This window comes from Lissotriton helveticus, chromosome 11 (assembly GCF_964261635.1).
Source record: "Lissotriton helveticus chromosome 11, aLisHel1.1, whole genome shotgun sequence".
NCBI lineage: Eukaryota > Metazoa > Chordata > Amphibia > Caudata > Salamandridae > Lissotriton > Lissotriton helveticus.
The window spans coordinates 1,080,809,105-1,080,821,436 of record NC_136072.1 but is presented as its reverse complement, the minus strand read 5'-3'; the positions used below and the strand labels follow the sequence as shown (position 1 = coordinate 1,080,821,436).

The window sequence follows — 12,332 nt, the reverse complement described above, 5'->3', positions numbered from 1 at the left end:
AAGGTTACCTAGATTACTTCCTGCCTATTGAGTGAATACAATATGCCAATCTGTTGACCATACTTGCACATAGAGTTACGCGGTGGATGGGATACTGCACTGTAATGGCATTACGGAGTCTGACTCTGGTGACTGCACTCTCATCTGGTGCCATTATAGTCCTGCATCTACAGTAGACATTTTTCAACAACTTCATACATAATTAGAAAATGTTGGTTTCTCCAGTTCCACAATATGTTGTTTTACAGTGTCTATAATTTGTACAGAGTCGTTACATCTTTTTTACTGTGATCTCATAACTTGGCCTCTTCCATGTTTTTGTAATATTACTTCAACTGTTGTGGTAGTACTTACTTAATTACGCATTTTATAAGGGTTCCTTTCAGTCCTGCCTGGCTTTTTTTAGCTACTGCAGGCTGCCACCCCAGTGCCGCACCAACTGATCTGTTGGTTCTGCCTTGGACATTGCCCCATATACACCTTGAGTCCAGAAGATTGGCCCCATAAGTCACTGTTAGATGCCCGAATGTGGTAAATGTTTTTCCCCAATAAGATAACATTACTGCACCCAAAAATTGCACTCTCAACTTTTGAAAACTGTAACAATTCATAACTCGAAAAGTACTTATCTATTTCTGATGAGTTGGTATCTAAATTTATATAAAAGTGCCTGTTATTTTTAATTAATTGGTATCAGATTTCTTTGAGTATGTGTTGCATTTACTGCCTTTGGGTGTGTGATAAATGCTTAGCACTATCCTCAGATGCGCTTAACTTATCACCCACACTACCACAAAAGAGAGCATTTAGGTTATCATTTGTGCCTCTGTAAGCCAACTGAGGTTTGCCTGGACTCCTTACACAGTGTACCTCTTTTTGGTCCGCTATATAAAGAGCCAGCTTCCTACAAGAACACTGCAAATAATTCTTCCAATTTCTTCTCTTGATGCTCATGATCACAATTATTTTAAGATTAGACTACTCTAACATACTTTACCAGAGGCTACCCAAGATAGGCCTAACTGCCCACCCACACTACCACAAAAGAGAGCTTTTGGGGTGTCATTTGTGCCTCTGTAATTCCTTTGGGGTATCCCTGGACACTCTGTACAGTGTACCTCATTTTGGTGCTCTATCTATCGAGCCAGTACTACATTTAATACCTACACCCAGAGGGCACCTTAGAGCCACCCCCTGAAAAGCCTGTCACTATCTACTGTACAGGCTGACTGGCATCGACCAGCCTCCCACCACAGATAAGTTTCTGATCCCCTGCAGGTGAGAGCCCACACTCTCTTAGGCCAGAAACAATGCCTGCTCGGGATGAAGGTGGTCACACCTCCTCTAGCAGGATGGCTAGTGATTTAGCATATTAAGGCCGGGGGAGATACAATGCCCCTGCCACCTTTGATATACGACCCTGGCTTCCACCAGATCTAGGAGATGCAACCCTCTGCCCTGAGGCCCATTTGGCTCCGGGGCAGGCGCAAAATTAGCTTTGGAAGTAGGTGTGTTGCCCCTGCAGGCTAGTCACACCCCTAGGGTGGGCTAACTGATGTGATTCACAAAAGAAGGGTTCCACCATCTTGTTTTTGGTGAAATTAGGAGCTATGGGGCAGGGTAATGCCTTCTCCCCATTGGAAGTGGTCATACAGGGGGTGTTGTGACCCCAAAAGTAAGTAGCCCACTGGCTACTACCCTTCACTCCCCTTATTGCCCGTAAATTCATTATTTAGGTGGTCCCCTGACACCAGGAACCCTGATTCGACTGACTAAAGAAGAAGGGAGGACAAACCAGAGCCGAAGAACATGAGAACTTGAACTAGCTGTGGACTTGGAGCCAAACCCTGCCTGCCTGCACGTTTCCTGACATTTGCAAAGACCAGACTCGTCCTGCAGCTGTGCATCCTCCCGAAGCCTTGGAGGGCTGCCAGCACTTTGCCAACCAGCTAGCATCTCCCATGAAGTGGAGGAGCAACTTGCCTGCTGGCACCGTCTGTTTCACCGATCTGCTGACCACTGAGTCCACCGACGCAGCAGCAGCCCAGGAGAAGGTAACAAGTGTCCAAGAGGTCTGCCCCGTCAATCCATCCAGTGTTTGAGATGCTGATCCACCCTGGAGGCTCCCTGAACCAATAATCAGTGTACCAGAGCCTGTTGCAAGCACCAAGGCTGGTTTGTGTTCAGTCTGAAAACCACTGTCACCAAAACGTACCTGCACATCGAGGTACTTTGTCAGTGGCTAGCTCCATGTCAGAAGTTGTCTTGCTGTGTTTGCTTCCCCTCTTCTGCAGGTACCCTGAGAACTGTGAAATCCTCAAACTCACTGACCTGCCGGACAAAATTTGTATGCACCTGAGCCCCCAGCCTGAGTCCATTGAAACAGATGGTCTCTCTGTGGTCCTGAGACTCTCAAGAGCTGAGCCTCCCTTTGGGTTCTGCCACACCGGTCCCCCAGTCTCCACTTGCAGTCTTATTTTGCAGGTTCTGTTCCCCGTGGACTTCAACGTGTAGTGTTTGAGGCTACCACTACCAAAAGCTCTTCTGCACTTGGCCACCCCAGGGTAGGTAAACCTGAACTGTTGGTGTTTTCCTAGACCTTTGCCAATCCATCCATCTTAGACCTTTGCCAATCAACCCATTCATTGAAAGAGTGGTTTTAGTCTCCATTGTTTTGCCACCTTTCCACTGATCTACTTACTGGGGCTGGAGGTAGTGGTAAGCAATAGTTTCCCATGGTTGGAATGCCATTTTGAGTTTGTGCAAACCTGCTAACTTGCATGTTTTATGAGTTCATCAGCTTGTCTCCAATATTTATTCCCAATTAGAGAAATATTGGAAATTTACTCATGACAAGGGCCGAGGTAAAACTTCTTCCAAGGTTGGGGAAAAAAGTGTCCGATGGGAAAGTGAATTTGTTTCAGCATAACAGATTTTCGTGTGAGCAAATCTACACATGATTATTCGCCAGTGCTAAAATGCAGTTCGCAAATATTTTCTAGGAGTACAATTTCCTGACCTACTTCCCTAAATTCTTGTGAATTCAGGAAGGACACAAATCTGCTTTACTGCAAAAACATATACTGTGGGTTCACTTTTGTCACTGTCTTTCAAAATGTGGCTCCTATTTAGGTCTGGTGTTTTATTATTATTTGTATCCTTTTTATCTACCAACTGGCTTGACTGTGAGTGACAGCTTTCTGCTCTTCCACAAGGATTATATTGGCACTCAAAAGTAGTTTTATTCAGTGACAGGACCTAATGTGGCAATGTCTGTTTTTGAGACCAAAAATATTTTTGCTTTTTCCAATGTTGGTTATAATGATGAGGGCCCCACAGCTCCCACAACATTAAAGTTTTACAAAAACCATGTCAAAATAAAGCACTCCTTGACATAACCTACAGGCTGACCACCAAAGTCCTACCTATTCATTTTGCCGTTGCTTGTTTATTGTCACGTTCCTCATAATTTTGTTGCATTTACACTGATTTTCCATTATGAATATTTTTGGGAAATACTAGCCTGCATCAACACATTTTGCTAATTGATGTTTCAGAGAAATGGTACCTACATTTTGACAGAGGTTTAGCAAAATGTTTTTTTCCTAGTTGCCTTTTTTGGTTTCGCCCTGGCCGTTGCAACTGCGTAGCAGTTGCTCCGCCCAGGGCGAAATCTTATGTCCTAGATATGGGGCTTTGGTTCCGCCTCTGTCTTCCATTGGCTAGCTCCATAAATGGAGGCTAGCCATTGGAAGAGATAGGCTGTCAATCACGCTTTCCCTGTGAAAACGCGATTCGGGGGCGTTTCTGTGTCTTTTTTTAAGTCGCGCCCTCTCCTCTTCCCATTGGCTGGAATTTTACCTTCCAGCCAATGGGAAGGGGAGAGCGCGAAAAACACGCCCCCCCGAATCTGCCGGCCGGGACACCCCCATGACGTCATTCCCCGGGCTGCGCTGTGATTGGCTGCCGGCCCGGGACCTGACTTGTTTATGCTTTGCGTAGCTTTGCGATGACGTCCACTTCTGTCTTGCTGTTTTCCCTCATGAAAGATGTCCAGCGGGTATGAATACTTTGGCGATGCGATATTCTGGTGCAGTGGAGTGTTACTTTACCCTTTTCTGCAATTTGTATTCCATTTAGTATTTACTCTTTCCAAGTAAAAGGTGGCACCGTGTTCACTAACAAGTGGAAATGTTACACCTGAAGATTGCCATGCTTGTTTTACATTTCCTCACATAATCATTAACCCCTGTAATTGTAGGTGTAGGTTTAATATGCTAGCAAATCAAGCAGACCAAATAAAGTGTACATAAAATATTGGCTGATCGCGGGTGGCACCTTCTCTCATCCGTGTGCAGGTTTGTGGTTACAGGAAACCGGAAGCCGTTCGTCCTTGGTCTCCGTCACGAAGTTGACAGCTGTGCCAACTAAGTTTAACGTGACTTGATCCGCTGTCTTTCCTTCTTCCGGCGCGCACTCAAAGTTGTTAATTTAGAAGAACCGATTAAAAAAAAGCTAAAGCAGAAAAGTGTAATTGGATGCAAAAATAACATTTTATCGACCTACTGCTAAACAGGACTCCCAACTGTTTTGTGCTGATTCCAGTGTACTCGTTTGCATCCCGCAGACATTTAGCCCGCTCATTGTGTACTCATCCCACTTGGCAGAGTATTGAACAAAAACAACCAACTGTACTGCTGGTGTGACAACGGAGGCGTGTTAGGCACTGCGCAGCATTGTACCGTGGGAAGTTCGTCCCTTACTTTAAAAAACGCACACCCCGGACGAAAGGCAGGTGACTTTTATTTGCACTGCCCAAGTGTTCGCTCTGTGGACGTCGCTTCGTCGAGGTTCAGTATACAACAGCTCGGTGTTACTTCGCAAGTAGATGTAAACTTCGCCCGTAGTTGCACTGTCCTGTTTGGGTCTGGTTACCTGAATATGAACATAGAATCAGTGTTCTGGAAGTAGCTTTTAACCCGGGTCGTGCAAACATAGAATTCGAATGTCCATTATTTCCATCCAGCAATCCTCACTGTGCGAGCAGTTTATGCAAACAGTTCTGTAATTCGGTGTCTCCGTTTTGCACTGCAAATGCACACATATGGACTTACCCGGATAGTGAAATGCCGCTTTAAGGTAAAGTTTGGGCTGATTTACGTTTCTGTTTTGCAGTTACAAAAATTCACATTGACTCATGGGGCAGGATTGGGCATTTATCCTCCTCTGGCATCTCCTTATTGGCTGGAGTCAATGTTGGCCTGGCCTATAGGCAGGGCCCTTGGAATTATGTGGTTTTGTGGTTGCATCATTTTCCGCATAATTATGGATTAGCCACACTTTGCAGATTATGCATTGTGTGCTGCAAAATTTGCAGAGTTCAACAAATTATATTTCTAGCTCAAACGGATCAAAAGTTACTTCTCTTTCTGTTGCTTATTTCTGTATTTGGTTGTCTAAGTGGTACAAATGAGGTGGAACCTTTGCCCAGATAGTGTTAACGAGTAAAAATTCAAAAATGTTGAGCTAATACTTAATGGGCTACATTATTCTGCATAATTTACTTCTTTTTGCCACATAGTTTAGTCACCTTGCCACATAATTCGGCCTTTCCCTGACACACAACTCCTAGTAGCCCTGTCTGTAGGGAAAACTAGCTGTACCAGAAGACCTGGTCTGACAGCTCAGTGTGTGGGCTGTATTTTGGCTGTTTGTGGTTGTTAGACCTGTCTGCCGCTGTGAGTTCCCTCACAATTATTATTTATTTTGTCCCCTTTGGCATTCCAGTGAATCCAGTTATGTATTTTCTTTTTTTTAATGTCCACCAGAACTTTTCCAGTGTTCTCGTGGGGGCTAGGTGTTTCTTGGGCCTATTGTTTTACCAAGTCCTAGTTTTCCTCACAGAAAGCAACTGTTAGAACATGATTCCTAAAATGGTGGCTACTAACTGCCATAACGGTCACCTAAGGGTGGCAGACCCACAGGCTAGCATGAGGAAGGTTCCAGAACCAACTAGTAGCTTCCAGGGGTCTGAGGCCAGCCTATAAAAGGCCAGTGACCAGGGAGCCATTTTGGGACAGTATTGGAATTGACCAGTGCGGAGAGAGGCGACTTGAGGTGGAGGATATCACACTAGCAGTGACAAGATCGACCTTTGGGGCCGGCTGTTGCTTTACTGGGAAGTGACCCCTCATAGGCTGACCAAACCCCACTACCACAGCAACCATATTAAGAAACCGAAGACTCCGTGGCAAGTTTTATAACCATCAGTGACTCTTGCAGCGTGGCTCTCAAGTGACCTGTGAAGTCCTGCCCTGAAGGCACGTGTGCAGTGGAAGCGAACCTGGACACAGTGACACTTTGAATGGTAAAGGAATCAGGGGTCAAGGAGTTAAAACTGCCGCGACTGCAGCACATGAGCCCGGAGTCCACATTGTGAAGAGAAGCGGCGGAACCGGCTGTTGACCTTACCCGAAGGAAGCGCCACTGCCGTGTGGGATCCCTGTCGTGGGATCGGAAGAGGAGGAAGAGCCCAGCTGAACCGTGTTGCCATCCGGAGGAACCTGAGGTAGCGTTGGAAGAGGCGGGGAGACTGCAGGAGGAGGCCGGACGGGGGCGGAGCCTTCGTGCCTGAGGAGAGCGTCTGCGAGGATCAGGAAGCGGCTCGAAGCGGCGGACTAAGGCAGCGGTAACGGAGCAGCGGTTCAAGGGAGAGACAGTGGCCGCCGACACTCGTATAACGCAGCACAAGTGGGCAGAGAAGCCAAGACACCACAAGTAAGCGTGGGAGAGTGGTCGGGCGGGGAGGAGCAAACGAGTCCCTGCCGGAACTTACCCAAAGTAGCTGAACAACCGGGGACACGTAAGGAGACAGCAAATTACCTGTGTGACACTCATTTAGGAGATATAGCAAACCTGAGACCATCCTCTCAGTGAGGGGGTGATCCATGTGAGAAACTACCTGCCCATAACGGAACTTGTGAGGGAGAGTAAGCTGGAAGCCGAGGGGCTTCAGGGAAACGGGAGGTAGCGAACCAAGTGGGGATCACCAGAGAGTTCTGGGGGAACAAAAGGTGATTGGTGGTGAATATCCTGGAGGGTGGAGGACACGATATCCGAAAGGCTGGCAGCACCTGTGTTTACTCTGATGGGCTCAGTGGTTTAATAAGTTCGTAGGGTGTTGAGAGCTGTTCTTCAGGGATGCAATATCTTGCTTGTCTTCTCCAGTAATTCAACTACTCGCACCAGAGCCTAAACGTGATTGTATGAAGCTGTGTGGGGGGAGCTGCACCTGGCGAAATGTAATGTACCAGATATGATTTATTGTAAAGAAGCCTGTTTAATTATCAACCGGAATAGATGGGGAATGTAAGAGATTGCAACTCTAAGTTGTAGGGATTTCTCAACGTGACCTTCATACTTGGGGGTAGAGAAATACTGAAATTGCCAAATGAATTTTGCGATGAACCAATAATTGAATGTGATAAGGTTAAATAATCTGAAACTGAAACCCGGCTCTAAAGAAAAGAAAGATACATCAAAGAATTTTATAAAAGGAACCGGTATTTTTCTAAACTGGTGTGGTGTCATTATTTTGGTTGGTCATTCACTGGGTTACTGTGGGTGAGATTGTAAGCACTACACAAAGCCTTGAGGGGGTTTAGCTGATGCTGCTCTGTGCCAGGCTACCCTATGTAGTCTTGAAAAACCTAGGTCTAACAGTGGTCCTCTTTTATGGTCTAGTGAGCCGGATTTTACTATTGCTAGCTCTGATATTGCGGTCCTATTATATACCACAGCTTGCAGCAAGCACAAATGGATGCGGTCTCCCATGACTTGCAAAATAGATATACAGGGTGACTTTACAAGTTAAAACTGACCTGATTTGCACATGTGGCCCACGTTTTTCGCTGCCTGATTCGCTATTGAGAACCACATTCATTTTGGTGCCCAGGTCTATTTTCTGCCCTTGTCAGACCAGGCAGAGAATATATTAATGGGAAAAGCGAGAGAATGAGAGGAAAAAGGAGCAGTACTGGTTTGTACATTTTTGCTAGGGCTGCTTTTGGTTCCCATTCCAACTCTGTTGGTTGGTTATTTGCTACTTCTGTTTGCATTAGCGTTAGCTTGCGTCTCTCTGCGTGCTGATGATCGGTGTTTTGGTTGACAAATGTGATTTCTCCTTTCTTTGTTGCTGCCAACCCGTCCTGCTTGTATCGGATGGCGCCAGCCTGTGTTTACAGCTGCTGATGAACATTCTTTATTCCTGCTGCTCTGTACTTGTTTGCCCACAGCTGGATTTCTTGTTATTGTTACAGCATTCACTCGGCCTCCTAGGGATATTTTATTAATCTGCTATGCAGCTTGGCTTGCTTAAGTCCAGGGGCGTGACATGGGTCAAGTTCGTTTAGTTGGGACAGGGCCTTGGCCTGAATTGCCATACCTAGATGTGTATTCAGTGGAGCGTCTAGCTGTGGGTTTCATGGCTGTCTATTTCAGGGTGCTATGAGGGCACCAGTCCTAAACCATGATTTGCAGAATACAAGTTTAGACTTCTATGTAATGCCAGCCTCCCATTGCTGGTAGGTGAGCTCCTCTGTCTGGGGCATGGACTTCAGAAAGCCAACCCTTGCTTAGATCTAGTATTTCAATGATTTCTGTGTATTAAATGTAAAGTGCACTGTCACCACGTGGCTTCCTGACGTCGAGACTACTAAAGGTAAAAGAGTAGCTTGGACACGGATATTAACGGAAAATAAGGGGTTTCAAGGCATGTCTGGAGGATATAAAACTGCCCTCTTTCTTACTCACCAAGCGAAGGTTGATCCAAAGCATGGGACCTGGATAACTAAAAGAAAGACCTCCTTCCTCCTCCAAGTGGTGTCTATTCCCCTGGGCACACAAATCTGTAAAATGATGGGCGCGAAGCTGCTTGCTCTACTTACATGTACTACTGTGAGGATTACCTGCCTGCTGTATCTCCGTGATTTGTTGAAACGAGTGCCTCTCTGTTATACCTATGCGACCGGCTGGGAGGTTTGTTTGCCTGTTCTATATCGGGACTCCTAGGAGACCTGCCTAACTGCTCAGATATGTGCCTGCCTGCTCTATCTCTGTGAACTAATGGCATGGGAGGCTAGTCTGTCTTGTTTCCTGATGGACACTGTTTCTGTATCCCAAGGGCTGTGTACATCCCGATGTGCTGCAAAATAAGTTTGAATCCCAGCTGTGGTGCAAATTGTGTACTAAGGGGTTGTGTGCATGCCTGGGCGTGTGTGCGCATCTGTGTGTGTTTGCCTGTGTATTTGAAAGCATCTTTGTGTGTGTGTATGTGTGTGTGTGTTTGCCTGTGTATGTGAAAGCATCTGAGTCTGGGGATGTGTGCGTCCCTATGTGTCTGTGCCTATATATGTGTACGCATCTGAGTGTGTGTGCGTGCTCTGCTCACCTACCCAAGTGAAGATTTCAACCTGCCTCAACTCTCCCGGAACATTGCCCCCTGTCTTGTGGATATTAAACGAAAGGTACGCCATGCAGCGCTGGAGGCATTTGCCTTGCTGGTTTCGTCCATGAGTTCAGATAAAGCTAGCCTCTTCAAGGCCGTGGATATTGTGGAACTTAATGAGGAGGGGGATGGAGTGATGCATGCAGTCCAGGCAAGGCTAGCCAGAAAAACCCTTCCCAAACTTGATGCACAAGGTCTAGTAGACTATGCCACCCCTCTACCTACCTCTGCTCATGGAAGAGGTGCTCACATTCTTCCAGGAGCGGACTCAGACTGGCTTCTGTCAGGATGTAGGACTCAGAGTGCGCACACTCCCAGCGGTGACTGTGCCCTCAGGCGCCACGGATCCTACAATGACCTACTGCTTCTTGCTGATCCCACCGTTGGTGCCAGGAGGGTGTTAAGTGCAGGTAAAGGGAAAAACAAACTGCCTTGGGAGAATGATTCCGCTCCAGTAGTGGGAGTTCAAGCGAAGGATTCCCTATATGCCAAGGAGCTCCAACAGGTAACTGTGATTTCTTTCATGAGTGTGTGTGGCTGGCTCTGGGTGTGTATGTGTGGCTGGCTCTGGGTGTGTGTGTGTGTGTGTGGCTGGCTGGCTCTGGGTGTGTGTGTGTGTGTGGCTTGCTCTGGGTGTGTATGTCTGGCTGGCTCTGGGTGTGTGTGTGTGTGGTTGGCTCTGGGTGAGTGCGTGTGGCTCTGAGTGTGTGTGTGTGGTAGTAATTGCTGTCTGCTGAGCGCGTCCGTAGGGTACAATAGGTCTCACATTTGCAAGAGATTAAGCTAATGGCAATGTAAATGACAATGCCATTTATTTATCTGTTTTCAAAACCAACACATAAATACAAATGTTGTCATTTACAATGCCAATAGCTCTAACTTTTCCAAAGGCGAAACCATTGCATTGTAAATGCTTGTTTGTTTTAATGACTGATGAGGACTCTCTCTCAGCACAATGCGAGTTAGACCCGGACTGGAATGAGGATCTGGGGGGATGCAGGTGACCAGGATTATACTCCGGAACCTAGCTCTCTGTTTCCATCTACCGTGGCTTCAGAGGAGGGTGGCTCCTATTCTATGGTGTTGCGTAGGGCAGCCTAGGCTCTCCACCTCAAGCGCCCTACCGTGGCCGTCAGGACTAACCTCCTGACAGAGGTGCTTTGGCCGGCGTCTTCTTCCATTGTACCGTTGCTGCCCTTGATGCACTCTAGGATGTTCTTTCAGGCACCTGGTCCAGGCTCAACACAGGGGCTCCAGTGGATAAGAACGTGGCTGACGCAATCGCCTGGCCCCGGGAGGACCCCGTTTTCCTCTCCCAACACCCCTACCCCTGAGAGCTTGGTTGTCCAAGCCTCTGCGTCCCCGAGTGCTTTCCCTTCAGCACCACCGGACAGGGAATCCAAGAAGCTGGAGCAGTTTGGGAAGAAGATTTTTTCTTCTGCCAGTTCAGGACTGCGGTCTGTGAGTACCGCATGTCACTTGGACCGTTATTCCTATTCTGTGTGGGATAGGGTTGCGCAAGTGCTGCCTCAGAATCCGGTGGAGGCTCGGACAGTACTCTCTCAGGCTATTGCTGAGGGGAGAGACGCAGCCAAGTTCACGATCCATTGTGGTCTTGACACTGCTGAGTCGCTGGGTAGGGCAATTTCCATGACTGTGGCGCTACGCCGCCATGCCTGGCTGAGAACATCTGGCTTTTCTGGGGATGTCCAGAACACAATGATGGACATCCCCCTTGATGGCACTCGCCTGTTCGGCGATCAGACGGATTGCTCGTTGGAGCGTTTTAAGGACTCGCGGGCTACGGCCAAGTCCTTGGGCCTTACGTCCACACGCACTCGTTCCGCTTCTGCTTTTCACTCCTTTCGTGGTCAAGGAAGGGGCGCCCAAACCCGTTTGTTTCAGAGCCACAGGCCTGCGCAGCAACAGTCTCAGCGCAGCTGCGGACATGGGACCCGCAGAGGCGGGTCTCGGGGCCAGCATTCTGGTCAGTCCACCACGCCCCCTGCTGCCACTGCCTCCAAACCTTCCTAGTCCTGTGTTTCAGGCCCACCAGACGCCAGTGGGTGGCAGTATTCGCCATCACCTCCACCACTGGCGCACCATCACTTCGGATAGGTGGGTTCTGCAAATTGTCCGAAGGGGTTACTCCCTCCCCTTCAAGACAACCCCCCCAGAGTATCACTGTATGTCGGCGGATCACTTGGCACTTCTCCAGCAGGACGTTACGGCCTCTTGGCCAAGGGGGCCATTGTGTGCATTCCGACGCCAGAAGTAGGTCGTGGTTGTTACTCCCTCTACTTCTTGGTTCCAAAAAAAGGACAAAGGAGAAGTTCAAGATGCTCACACTTGCTCAGGTCTTGTCTGCCCTCGACCCGCAAGACTGGATGGTAGCGTTGGACCTGCAGGACTCGTATTTCTATATCCCCGTCCTGCCGGCCCACCGGCGTTACCTGCGATTCATGGTAGGGCAGGAGCATTTGCCGTTCACCGTGCTCCCCTTTGGCCTTACCAGCACCCCTCAGGTGTTCACCAAAGGGATGGCGGTGGTCGCAGCTCATCTGCAGGACCTCCACCCGGTCGGCTGACTCTCGCTATTTCATTCGCAATCAACGCCCCCCGCACTGGACCTCAATCCCTGTTCGCAATCGTGAAAACCGTCCCCAGCGCTCCTGTAACCCACTATCGGAACTTGACACAGTCACCCTCCTCCGCTCCTACGACCCATCTCCCCTTAACAACATACCCACCACCCTCCGCGCCATTCCAACGATTCTTCCAAACCCCCTTAGACCCCCCACACTAAACAGAATTTCTATCCTTAGTA

At 48.1% G+C, this 12,332-nt stretch overlaps 1 protein-coding gene across 2 annotated transcripts in view; it reads left to right on the top strand.

Moving 5' to 3' along the window:
* Positions 1–12,332, top strand: part of GCN1 (GCN1 activator of EIF2AK4) — a 728,660-nt gene that overhangs the window by 105,421 nt on the left and 610,907 nt on the right. The gene's annotated exons all lie outside the window — the stretch shown is intronic.